This window comes from Leguminivora glycinivorella, chromosome 9 (assembly GCF_023078275.1).
Source record: "Leguminivora glycinivorella isolate SPB_JAAS2020 chromosome 9, LegGlyc_1.1, whole genome shotgun sequence".
Taxonomy (NCBI): domain Eukaryota; kingdom Metazoa; phylum Arthropoda; class Insecta; order Lepidoptera; family Tortricidae; genus Leguminivora; species Leguminivora glycinivorella.
In genome coordinates this window covers 17,525,415-17,540,115 of record NC_062979.1, presented here as the reverse complement: position 1 = coordinate 17,540,115, position 14,701 = coordinate 17,525,415, and the positions used below count along the sequence as shown (strand labels likewise).

Below are 14,701 nucleotides of genomic sequence, written 5' to 3'. Positions count from 1 at the left end.
TTAACTAGAATAATAAAGAAATCGCAATAAGGAACCTTAGACTTGGCACGACTTTGTCTAGATTTCATTACATTTTAGAGATAAACAAGCAGCTCCATCGAGACTTGGCCTGTTTATTACAGAATGTTTTTGGTGGGAATTCAGTTATTTTTGTAGAAACGTGGGCATTTATTTATTTATTTATTTAATCTTTATTGTAAAGAAAGAAAAACTTATAGTACAAAAGGCGGACTTAATGCCAGACAGCATTCTCTACCAGTCAACCTTTAGGCAAAGTAGAGATATTGTGGGCGGTGATATTACTAAAACTTTACATAGTCACCTACATAAGAAGTTACATAATAAATATACATAAACCTACATATACCTATATTTCCAAAAATACATTCATACATATTTTTTACAACTAGGAATCCTTCATTCTACCAGCAAAGAAAGAACGTACAGATTTCTTAAAAGCGAACTTATTTGGAGCATTTTTTTAATATGTAGTGGAAGGCCGTTCCAAAGGCACGCTACATGCACGCGAAAAGAGTAACGCCGTGTCTTTCGTGGGCGACGGTCGCGCGACCGTCGCCGTCGCGTCTCATACTTCCATATCGATAAGGTTTGATTTCGTATGCGTCACATCGCCGTCGTGCGACCATCGCGCGACCGTCGCCCACGCAAGCCACGGCGTAAGACATAAAGCCAGTGTGATGAGGTGGGATGGATAAGGACATATTGCCATGAAATGAAGCGGCCCACCAAGTTGAATATTTTTTGTAAAGGCGGTGGTATATCGATCTATAATACTTAGTTTGGTTGGGCTCTTGTGTTTTCTAATCAGGGTCACCGCAGGTACTCCAGACCTTCGATTATCCTAGTTTTTATAGTTTTAATAACCAACATAAAGCCACATAAAGGGCCATTAAACCCTAACTCTGTACCAAATTTCAGCTCTCTGAGCTCATAGGAAGTACTAATTCTATTCTGATGATCATGAGTGAGTGAGTGAGTGTCATAAATGCGAAACTTTGCTTTCGCTTAACTTCGGAACTAAATGACCTTCAGACTTCAAATTTTCGATTTTAAGTAAGGTCAGTGTGGAGAAGACCGTCTACCCAGAAAGACCGTCTACTGAATATAACTTTTGTATTTATATATCTATCACTTCTTACACCTCCGAAGGTATACCAGTTTTTCATCCTTAATCCATTGGTCTTCAATAGATATCCCTAGGACGAACAATAGTTAACAAAAAACTTGATTCGTGTTTCGAACTCGACCATCGAGTTTAACAAGGTTACGCAAAAAATTAAAATAAAATAGAAGCAGTTGGAATATTTGTGCATTATTTATGTAACGTAGTAATTTAAAAATCGTTCTTCCTGTTTAGTACAATGAATTCTCTTAAAACGAGTTCTATTTATTGTCCTGAAATATGTAACTTCAAAATTGTGCCTAGTCGGAAAAACCGTAATATAAGAGTAAGGCACCTTTTCTAGGCTTTATGAGAAATAATTCGAGTTTAAACGGGTGTTGTAGGTTAATTTTAATTATAAGTTTCGGCTTTGCTTTTGTCTGGACCTGATAAAAGAAGGTTATCAACCTCATTTAAGGGGCATATGACGGTCTTGCCTTATAAATAGAAAAATGCTGATTATTTCTTTTTATATCTATCACATTGCTCCTTGTTATTACAGAATATAACAATAAACATGATTTTGATACTTATTTCCATATGAAATTACGCGACAACGAGCACTAGACGGTCTTTCTGTACTCAGCGCGTGGGGACGGTCAACCCGCCGAGCCTTAAAAAAAGTTATTTTTATCACATAAGTTCTTACATAAGTTCACATAACTTTGCTCTTCAGTCAAACAAACCGTTTCGTGGGTTTATACATTTAATTAAAAAGGGCTTTACTATTAGACGGTTATTCATGGGAACAGGCTCCGATCATTGCTCTTAGAGCTTATTATTATTCCTTTTTGTTGCGGTCTACATAAAAAGAAGTAGGTTATTTCGTATTTCAACTTTATTATTGGATTTTGAAGACTTTTATCTCAATTTCCTTTAATTAACATCTCCGATAGCGCAATCATTTTTTTTTTCTATAAAATGTTTCTTGTGTGTAATATCATCGGCATCGCCATCCACGAGGAAATTCAGAATATTACCAAATTCCTGTCGTACAATTGCGATTTATTTTATTTTGTTTTTTCCATATTGCTGACTCACAAAATTATTAAAAATGTAAATTAATTCCTGTACCTACTTATAACCTACAGTGATAGTATTGATATTACGCTGCCCGTGTCACACATTGTTATATAACACCAACACCAAAGAAATACCTACATAACTCAGAGTAAGAAAAAAACGTACCTCGGAACCATGAAGAGAAATGTACGGTCGAATAGATCAAAGGTATAGCTTTGATTGACTAGATGGCGCTAATAAGAATATTTGACACTTTTAACACATTTCTAATTTAGACTATGGGCCAAATTGTCAAAAAGAAATGTTTTGTGTCGAGAGCACACTTTTACTATACATTTTACTTTGACTCTCTATTTATTTACTCGATCCTCTTTGATAAGAATTAGAAAAGCCAACGTGAATTTCATCAATGCCAACATGGTAAATGTTAACGTGAATGACATTTAATTTGTATTTTTTTTAAATAGAATGTACGTATCATTTACACAGGTTAGAACAAAGTAGATTGAATAACAAATGTATTCTATGTGTATTGTGTTGCATATGTGATGGATATAGACCGACGTCAAATTTTACTACTATGTCAAGTTTTTGGCAACTACGAGTAGCTACATCTATTGTTGAGTAGAAGAATCAAAGCTTCAATGACAAATTAGCCATTAATATTAAATCATGCGCCGAAAGGTTAAGTGACGGAGACCTATTCTTCTTTGGCAACTAGATGTGAAACAGTAATATCATTTCTTTTTAGGCAACTAGTTGCGTAACAAGATTATTCATCATTTTTCAACAACTGGTTGCGAAACTTGGTTGCCAAAACGGCCGGAGGGAAAAAAAAATACCACTATCATGTCCCGGTCCTGATTTTCACTTTAGTTTCACTTTACTGTTAACTTTATTTTAGTTTTTTGTAATGAAAATAATTATTTCATTTCAAATTTATACTATTGAATTGTGAGAAAAATAAGGATTTTTTTAATTAAGTAAATGTAGTTTATCACACCCGAACAAAATCGGCGATATCAACCTTGATTAAAAGTTCCTATAAATATTGGCGGCAACGCATATGAAATGCCTCTAGAGTCGCCGTCTTCAAAAAGCTATATTTATCGCATATTTATCATCACTTGCGTGATATTACATATTTTACCGTATTCTTAAAAAAATCTTTCAAAACCTTGTAACTCTTTCCTTCTTGCTTTATTTTTGAGTAAGGAACCCTCAACGGGAATATCGATTTGAACAACAACGCACCACGTACGATCCTTGTACGTGCAACACTTACCAATGCCTATTGCTATAAAGTACTTCCATTTCATGACGGCTCTATGTCTAAATGCGCTCGACGCTCCAGGGGTGGAATACCGCTAAGGTGGGCTGAGACCGTGAAGAAAGCTTGTGGTTCCATGCAGATGGCAGTCCATATGGCCCTAGACCGCGTCAAGTGGAGAGAAATCACTGTTGGTCACGATCCTCAGCCATGAGGGAACGACTGAGAAGAGAGAGAATGTCTAAATATAGCTGCGCTGATGGGTAAAAAATACCTTCATCATAATGAATTAAACATGTAAGATACACAGTATAAAACAGGTATTAAACGTGTAGCTGTAGATATCATTGCATCTGTCAGACAAACGTCAGTTTTGTTTTTTCGAAAGTTACACATGTATGAATGAATCTTTTGCCATTTTTAGGGTTCCGTAGTCAACTAGGAACCCTTATAGTTTCGCCATGTCTGTCTGTCTGTCCGTCCGTCCGTCCGTCCGCGGATAATCTCAGTAACCGTAAGCACTAGAAAGCTGAAATTTGGTACCAATATGTATATCAATCACGCCAACAAAGTGCAAAAATAAAAAATGAAAAAAAATGTTACGTGTGATACATTGTTGGATAGGTATTTAAAAATGAATAAGGGTTTACTAAGATCGTTTTTTGATAATATTAATATTTTCGGAAATAATCGCTCCTAAAGAAAAAAAAGTGCGTCCCCCCCCCCCCCACTCTAACTTTTGAACCATATGTTTAAAAAATATTAAAAAAATCACAAAAGTAGAACTTTATAAAGACTTTCTAGGAAAATTGTTTTGAACTTGATAGGTTCAGTAGTTTTTGATAAAAATACGGAAAACTACGGAACCCTACACTGAGCGTGGCCCGTCACGCTCTTGGCCGGTTTTTTGTCTTCAAAGAGGGTCAAATAAAATACTTATTATTATTTATTTAAGTATGTGTAGGTCAACGAACTCATATAAGCATGGAAGTCGCCATCAAGAACATTACCGTTCAAATTCTCGGGACCACACACATTAGCACACATACACAATTACACTAACATTTACACAAGACATTACGTTTACAGGCCCTGACCAATTTTCGATTGTTTTTTTTTACCTGGAATATTTCTCAGCCTTAATCCATATTTTAACAACTTTATTGGTTTTCTAAGCATTATTTTTCTTATTTCAGTATAGTATATGCACCGACGCACTTAAAATTCAACAATCAATATAGTTATGTACACAAACACTGAGTAGTAAATATTATTATTCCTGGTTAAACCTGTTAAACTGAGGTAAATTGATGGCGCGTTGATAAATTTAGACTTATATTATGAAATCACTCGAGCAGTTTAATTGCTCATGGTAATTAACCCACATTATAATACAAATGCAAATAATTAAATTCTTACGCCATTACGTTTTAATGTCATATAGTTTTATTTATTTTTCATTCTGATGTCACTGATAGTTCGCCATTAAAAAGAATGAAATGAATGAATGATTTTGGAAAAGCAGTCGCCAAACAGTAATAATTTGTGCACAGGTAGTGCACAGTTCTGTGACCAATTGTGCCTGTTACCAATCGTCCCCATTTGGGTAGCCTCGACTAAACGACGATCATACTGCGACTAAGAATTGAGACACGAACATATTATGTGTGCACGCAAAATATTCCGATTTGCGTAGGAACGACGACCGAAATGGTTATATAAAAAAAACATTTATTCATGTAGGTACCAAAAATAGCAGTTATAAACAGGCCATAAACTATATTAACACAAAATAGGCTTCACCATGTCCGTGTCTGAACTAGGCAGATCCTGTATCTCAGGCAGAACAAATAACTTACAAACTAAAACAGGGAAATTATTTGATATCATGTGCATAGGTATTCAACTAAAAAAATAAATAAATTACATTACAGATTTATAAATACAGTAGGTTACCTACTTAAAACTATCATAAATCTAAAAGTACAGCAAAAAAAGATGGTGAGCCATATGTAATACTTATTGCTTATTAGCATTTTGATGAGTCAACAGTTGTACTTATCGCATCAGCATAGGTAGGTGTATTTATTTGTAAACATTAAGTAGCTCTGTCTAGGTTAGTTCTATTTAATTGTTTTCCGAAACTTCGTGTATACATGTGATGCTTCAAAACTTAATCAATCGGAACGAAATTTGAGAATCTGAATAACAATGAAATAATCTATGTCGGGCCGTTTAGCTTTTTTGGTTAATTGTTACCAATCGTGAGTATCACACCATTTTTTGCGCCACAATGAAAAAGGCCGTTTTTGGAAATGTTTGATTGGCGCAGTCTTTTAAAAACAGAATATCAAAAAAATCAAAACTGTCCGACACAGATAAAAATAATAACAATCCGTGTTGAAAAAATCATTGCTCTATCTTCAAAAACCTGGGAGGAAATAGTCGACAGCGTTAAAAGACTGGGATCTGTTATCAGAAGTGCGAGTGATTACCAAAATCCAAAGGTGATTAAGCTCTTGTACACGTCACTGGTTCGTAGCAAACTTGAGTCTGCGGCAATTGTCTGGAACCCTTATGTAGTACTTACGCACTACTTCTGGAGAGAGTACAAAAAGCGTTTCTAAGGTTTCTGTATAAAAAGTTGTATGGGTACTATCCCTATCTGTACCCTACTAAGTTCTTGCTGGGATCGCTTGGCTTCAAATCTCTGGAAGTAAGGCGTAATTACACATTTTTGACATATATGTGTAGTATATTGAGGGGAAAGAGTGACTGTCTTGATTTGGTGTCAAAACTTGTTAGGCTTTCGGTACCATTCGTCCCTAAGAACCAGCTCAGGCCGCGGTGCCCCAGTCTTTTAGCGGTACCTCTTGCGCGTACAGTTTCCTGCAGAAACTCCGCAGTTCTCCGAGCCCTCAGGGATATTAATGCGTTCCTGACATCAGCTCCTGATTGCGATGTGTTTGATAGTAGATGGGTAAATGTGTGTCGTGATTGTTTGAGATACTGTGAGCCGATGGATGAATGAAAATAAAATGCTGTGACTGTTCATCGCATTTTTTGACATGTATTGTATTAAAGCCTTTTTTTTACATATTTCTACCGTTTGTTATTATTTCTTTTTTTACCAATTGTATATTGTGATTTGCATGAATTAATCATAATGAATACTGTAATTATTCTCACTAAGCATGTTTAAATTTGCGCTTTGGTGCAAACTGTAATGCTGTGTAAATTGTATGTTATATTAATAAATAATAATATTAATTAATAAATAATAATATTATAATTATACCTTAACGTTCCTCGAGAATCACTCTATTTTTAAGTGAAATCCGCACGAAAATCCGTTCAGTACTTTTTCGAGTTTATCGCGAACACACACACACATACACACACACACACATACACACGCACACACACACGCATGCACGCACGTACGCACGCACACACGCACGCACGCACGCACGCACGCATGCACGCACGCACGCACGCACACAGACGCGGCGAGGAACTTTGTTTTATCTAGGTGTAGAGATAGAGATGTGTACCTAATCCTTTAGGCGCGTTTAGACGTTAACCACAAAGATTTATTCAAATTTCAATTTTGGTATGCTGTCATTAGAGTCAAAAATAGTGATGTATGCATTTAAGGGTTAATGCATAGTTAATAGTTATGTATGTATACATCAAGCCTTTTTTTGGAAATAATGTATGTTTTTAATTAGTAGGATTTTTTTCTTTATATTTCCCTTAATCTATACAACATTACTCATCTATTCCAATTTTTTGTGAAGTAATACAAAAAAATCATACATTCAAAGGTAACCCTTTAAATGCATGATTTCCGCGATCCGCGGCTCTCTTTTTTGTTATTTTTATTGATTCGGTCAAGTTGTGTTCGAATGTATGGGAAATTAAAAAAAAAATCCAGCAAAATCTTAATGTAGTATGGTACCTTAGGGTAAGGTGCTTTGCGCACACTAGCGTCCCCTCTACCGTCCCCCTGACTCAACACCCCCTTTTAGCACGAAATAGGTCCCGGTTTACGGTTTCTCTTCATTTTTGAGAAAAGTATCAGAGTTAGGAAAAAAATGTCTATAAAAGAATTAATTCTTATTAGATTTGAAACAAAAAAAGTTATATGCATTTTTTTTTGTAGCACTTACCATATTCGTGCATAAGCCTGTTGAATTTCGATATAACTCAATACAATGAAATAGTAATATGTTTATTAGTGGTTTAAGACAGACATAGACCCGCTGACGGACGCATGTTCAGCTCACCAGTATAACGCGACTCCTCACTCTTAATGACCGAGCTAAACCGAAAGACCTAATTATACTTGGTAGCGTAAACTCGTATGCGCTAGGTAAGCGTTGGGAATGCACCACAGTTACTTGCAAGAGTTTAGTTACTCAAGCCGGCTAGTAACATACTTCTACCCACTTTGTTAATATTTTGTTATGATCATTTATTTATTTTTGTTGTTATTTGACGACGGGATATGGGTTAAATTGTGGCGTAGGCGAGAGGCTGGCAACCTGTCACTGCAATGTCACAGTTTTTAACCGACTTCAAAAAAGGAGGAGGTTCTCAATTCGACTGAATGTTTTTTTTTTTTATTATTTTTTTGTATGTATGTTACTCGATATCTCCGAGAATCGTGGACCGATTTTCAAAATTTTTTTTTTGATCGAACCGGTATAACCCCGAGATGGTCCCATTGGCACCAAGTCAGGGTCTGATGATGGGATCCTGGAGAAATCGAGGGAACTCTTCAAATGTTATAGGCTTATGTAATGTTTTTAGTCTATTTTTCAATGGTACACCAGTATTTACGTCTGATGGTAATAATTTTATGTGGCTGAGCTGATGATGGAAGGTCAACTCCTCAATGGTTAGGAGTTTAAGGATAATTCTTTCACTACTGTACATGTATTCGAACTGATACATATAATATCACTAGGAACCACTAAAAATCAACTGAGCTGATGATGGAAGGTCTACTCCTCAATGGTTAGGAGTTAAAGGATAATTCTTTCACTACTGTACATGTATTCGGACTGATACATATAATATCACTAGGAACCACTAAAAATCAACAAATAAATAAACTTTTTAACAAAAAATAAAACCGCCTTCAAAAATAAGCGCGTTACAAAACACGGAGAAACTAAAAAGCCAAAAATAATAAACCTTTCAATTCAGATTTCTTATCGTATTGCAATAAGCTAAACATCCAAATTATAAACAAATCAATTATTTTTGGAGTCGGTACCAGCCTGTGTATGGTTGGGTGGGGCAAACAGGCAATAGCAAGGCGACGAACAGGTCTGGTACCGACTACAAAAATAATTGATTTGTTTATAATTTGGATGTTTAGCTTATTGCAATACGATAAGAAATCTGAATTGAAAGGTTTATTATTTTTGGCTTTTTAGTTTCTCCGTGTTTTGTAACGCGCTTATTTTTGAAGGCGGTTTTATTTTTTGTTAAAAAGTTTATTTTCTTTCAACCCCTTATTTGCCAAGAGTGGCACTGAAACCTGAGTAGTTTCATGTGCTCTGCCTACCCCTTCATGGGATACAGGCGTGATTGTATGTATGTATGTATCATTTATTTATCACTGCCTGCACGTTAGTTGTAAAATATATTTAAACAATTATTGTGTTCTCAAGTAAGCGAATTTATGTAAATTCTTATTGAGAATAAATTTCTTAAACCATTAAGTTCTGAATTTTGTCAAAGTTTATCAAGCTACTAGTTTTTGCCCTTCTAATAATAATACCTTTTTACCAAGTTTCAAGCCTGTAGCTTGAAATAAAACTTATTCCCCATGCAAACTTCAGCCAGCCTCATTTTAAATCTCTTAAAGGATAAAATTCCAGAAACGCTGAAATTAGTTTCTTTCCATTTTAATATTACCTTTATAAGTAGTCTTTATAAGAAGTTTCAAGCTCATATTCTCAAAATAAAGGTAGATCCTCATAAGAATTTTGGACACCCATTTCACCCCCTTATTATAAATGTTGAAAAATCCTTCCTTAGCGGGTTTGTAGACCTTATAAGTAACCTACGTGCCAAATTTAAATTCCCTAGCACCAGCGGTTTGGGATGTGCCTTGATTTAAGTCAGGCAGTCACTCAGGACTTTGCCGTTTATATACAGGGTGTTTGGCACATAGACCGACAAAATTTTTTGGGGGGTTTGCATAATTTGTTTGTTAGTCTTACATTAGGCTTATCTGCTTCTAAAATACTAGATTTTTATTACAAATTTCAGCATAAAACGTATTTTAGATGCAGACAAGCCTAATGTAAGACTAACAAACAAATTATGCATTTAAGACCACACGAAACAAAACAAAAGTTATGGGGCTTCGAAAAACAGATTATCATTTGATAAATAAAAAACCGGCCAAGTGCGAGTCGGGCTCGCGCACAAAGGGTTCCGTAGCAGCAAATATTTAACCAAAATTACAGTTAAATCAACCTATCTCAAAAACTATAAGAGATACTTTGATCAAACCAAAAATCGTTGAAAGAGTTAATTAGCATGCATCACCTCTATTTTTTTTAGAATTTTATACCCCGTAGTTATAAAAATAGAGGGGGGGGACATACTTTTTACGACTTTGAGAGCTGATATCTCAAAAACCGTTCACTTTAAGAAAAATGTTTTTTAGAAAACTTTATATCATTTTAAAAGACCTTTCCATTGATACCCCACACGGGTATGTACATCGAAAAAAAATTTTCATCCCTCAGTTACATGTATGGGGGCCCCACCCCCAATTCTTTTTTTTACTATTTAGTGTCATAATTTTGTAGCGGTTCATACAACACATATTCCCATCAAATTTCATCACTGTAGTACTTATAGTTTCCGAGTAAATCGGCTGTGACAGACGGACAGACGGACAGACGGACAGACGGACAGACGGACATGACGAAACTATAAGGGTTCCGTTTTTGCCATTTTGGCTACGGAACCCTAAAAATCGTATCTCCAGATCCGTGGGTCCTAGGACCAAGGTTCCAAGGAAGAAAAGGAAGGAAATGACACCACAAACCCCCCAAAAAATGTTGTCGGTCCATGTGCCAAACACCCTGTATATGGATGACATGAAAATAGTGCACGATATCAAAAAATATTTTTTAGTACAGATGGTGTTTTTTTTACGCACTAGTGTGAGAAGTGGTTCATTATATGTCAGGTCGAAACTTCCGAGGGCCATCTGTACTGAAAAACGTCGTTCGATACACGTGCGAAAAGGAAATTCGTAACTCGTGTCGATTTAAAACACTCCCTTCGGTCGTGTTTTAATTTATCGCCACTCGTTTCGAACTTCCTCTTTTACGCACTTGTATCGAAATGTACTAATATGACCTTTCTTATTAGGAATTTCATGAGCATTATTTCTTACAATCACAACTTTTTTCTAAAATGTATACATTCCCAAAAATTAAAAAACACTGAATTTTGGGACATTTTAGAGTAAAAGGGGGGGTTGCGTCAGGTGGAGAGAGGGGACGCTAGTGTGCGCAAAGCACCTTACCCTAAGGTATCAAACCGCATTTCTTTTTATTTGGATTACTTTTTTTTTTTTTTCCAAGAAACACCGTTTGACCGAATCATATGGTCACCACTTCTATTGGCGTTTTTCCACTTTGCAAATAACAACCTAGTGTACAATTATCCGTATCATCAATTATGTATGCATTAAAATATAGGCTTAATCATTTAGGAGAGCCCTGCTCAGGCGTGTCCGATCACGGTAAGAATTCCAAGACGTCGCCTGTCCATCACTCACGCAACAGGTTCATTAGAACTTCCGACAGCCCGCTAACACCTTAACAGCTCGACAACCGAACCATAAATAACAACTAACAAGACTAGTGCATCATCGGGTTGGCAAATAAGCATTAAGACGCTACGGGAGCGAAAATGCTAAAATGGAAAGGAGCATATTTTCAATTTGGGAATTTCAGTTAAATATACTAGTGCTAAATATATTAACTAGATTTATCGAAAAAATGTTCATTAAGAACAACTCAGTTAAAAGATATTGCGAAAAAATCTTTAAAATCGAGGTTCCGCTCTCGACCGTTTCCTCCTTCAAAACTTATTTAAACGGAACGAAATTTCAAAATCTGAATAACAATAAAATAATCTGTGTCGGACCGTTTAGATTTTTTGGCTAATTGTTACCGATCTTGTGCATCACACCTTTTTTTGAGCCATATTGAAAAAGGCCGTTTTTAGGGTTCCGTAGCCAAAATGGCAAAAACGGAACCCTTATAGTTTTTATAAATTTTTGATTGGCTCTAGCGTCTTTTAAAATAAAAATAGCAAAAAAATCAAAACGGTCCGACACAGATAAAAATAATAATAATCTGTGTTGAAGAAATCATTGCTCTATCTTCAAAAACCAGGGAGGAAATAGTCGAGAGCGTTTGTATGGAAAATTGACCTGTATCGTATAGTCTTAAAAAGTCGTTTAGTCTTAGTCTTTTTTACTTGCTTGTAGTTACGTAGATATATTATGTACGGCGCCTTACGGCTAACAAATAATTATTGAAAGTGTTTTTTAAATATTTTCTTGTAGATATACAGCACATTAATTCAGACTTAATTTAAAAGATATTGCCAAAATATAGATATTAGATTGCATGTTATTAATTTATTCTAAAATACAATACGAGTAAAGCATGGCGTTTATTTATCATCATTTTCAACCTTTGAAAATAAACCCGAATGTATCACCTTCTTTAACTTACCGTATGACTTCGTGTAAGAACATATTTGTACATGAATAATAACTTCCTATGGGATGTAATAAAATTATTATTATCACATAAATGACATAAATGAGGAAGTATATAACCTGTCACATTTAGAATACGTCTTTTTCTACTCGTCGACTTTAATCTGTCTATTAGGAAACCACAAACTATATGTGCCTACATTTCAGTGTTGGATAGTCTTTTACACTTAGTCAACTATAATATTTCATTACAATTCACTTTAGTTAACTGAAAAAAAATCAAAAATAGAACGTCATACAAGTTCTATACTAATTTGCGATATCTGGCAAATTTTTCTGCATCTGAAACACATTATTTTTAATCTATCGCTTTATCGACCAATCAGAGACGGTTATTACAAACAATTGGTTGCTAGGTAATTCGATGTTGATAGAACGGTGAACGACGCTATTAACATTAATTTTAACTTGAATGATATTTTTCGTCCATTGATGATGAAAATGATGACTCATAGAAAAAGTATTGTATACAATAGTGTAGTGATATAATTAAGCTTTTCACTCTCGTACCGTACTATTAGGCCACTCAGCAAGGTTCGTGGCCTAAACATGGTACTCGACTGAAAAGCTTTGTATTATATCACGATTGTATAAAATACTATTAGCTCATCCAGCTGACAAAAAAAACAAGCTATATAACACAAAATGCGTTTAATGGAACGTCTCAAATGCGCTCGCGTTATACGCTTTTAGTTTTCTACCTACTCGTAAAACCAACTGGATGTCATAAGAAATAAGCTCGTTTATTAAATTTATTTTTCTAAATGAAAATGGGTTCGCTCGTTTACCTGCGGAGTGTAAACTCGTAAGGCTCTTAGATGTATTACCTACGGAATAGATGCCTCCAAACCATAAAATTACATATGATTTAGATGAATGTCTCGCGTAGGCTATCAAACCACCTTACCCGTTGCCGCTATTTACCTACGAACCGAATATTTACCGAAATAGAAATCGTCGAATATAAACCTTTATTTGGATATCAGAAGTCTACAACGAAACTCAATTCAGCATTATAAATAATTCATTTGACCATAATGTAGTTGAAACAGCCGGTTTTTTCAAGCGAATATTTTATGTTGGGTAAGGATTTTAAAACTACCTACAAGTACGAGTAACCTCCGACAGGTTTACACTTTTAACACCAGTGGTCTATTTCACAACAGTCGCCCAACACTTCGCCGTTCATTGCCTATTCAACAGGAAAATATTGACGCTGAGTAACAATGTTATTACTTATCAACCCAGAAATAGGCAGAATTGTCAGTGTCAAGTGTCAATGTCACTGTAGTGAAATAGCCCACATCAGTAAGAGCGTGCGCAGACAGAGAGCGGTCTGGAGTTCTGCGTTCCGCGTTCAGAGTTCTGCGTTCTTTAGAATGTACCGAGTCTGTAGCAACAACGCACACAGCGGGCAGTCTGCCCGCGGCGGTCAAAGCGGAACGCCGCGTTCTAGCGTTCTTTTCCCGCCGAGACAGAGAACGCCGGAACGCGGGGATGTCTGAGATTGCAAACACAGAAAAAATAATGAATTTGTTAGGAAAAGGAAGGATTTCTGAGGTCGAATCTACGGATAGTACACGACGAAATGCTGTTATGTTTATTTTATCCTTAATAAATAATTACAATGCCCTAAAATACAGCCTACCTTTATTTTTCTCAATTAATGAAAATATTCATCGACATGCGAATAAAAATATCGAATCACTGTTCATCTGTAAGGAGAATTTAATAGGTGGAATTTTTGAGCATTAATTCTTCTCTTCATAGGAAAACGAACTTTTCAGTGACATGTTGCATGTACAAAGACACAAACGAAACTAGAACGCGAGAATTTGAACGCCGCCTGTGTGCGTTGGAGCTCTTGAGCGGTCAACGGTCACCAGAACGCGGAACTCTGACAGAACGCAGACCGCTCTCTGTCTGCGCACGCTCTTAATGCGAGGTTGTCAAAGGTCAAACTTCATTTCATAATAGTATGAAAGGAGTTGTAGTAGGTACATATATTTATATTGCATATCTTATATTGCAAATATGTCGCGTAAAGATAAGAATGTAGGTACTTTTCTGAAGCGAGTGCAGTATCTCCCACGGCTATAGCTATAAGCGTCATAAGGTGGATGTACTAGTGCTCGACGCGGTACTAGTACTCGTCACCCATGGTTTAAATAGCGATTAACCTTTCGTATGCGTCTGTCAAAAAATTGTCATTAATATATTAGTCATAATAACTACATGTTAAAGTTGAAACAATATGGAGCAGATCTGCTCCTAAGCATACGAGAGGTTAATAAGATAAGATTACCGTTACATTCATCGCAATTAGATTTATTAGATGAGAAATGTTTGTAGCCTTCACATTTCATACGCCATATTATAAAATATAGAAACT

At 35.7% G+C, this 14,701-nt stretch overlaps 1 protein-coding gene across 1 annotated transcript in view; it reads left to right on the top strand.

Annotated features, from left to right (window-relative positions):
* LOC125229646 overlaps positions 1-14,701 on the top strand; it is a 218,762-nt gene that overhangs the window by 93,721 nt on the left and 110,340 nt on the right. The window lies entirely within an intron of this gene.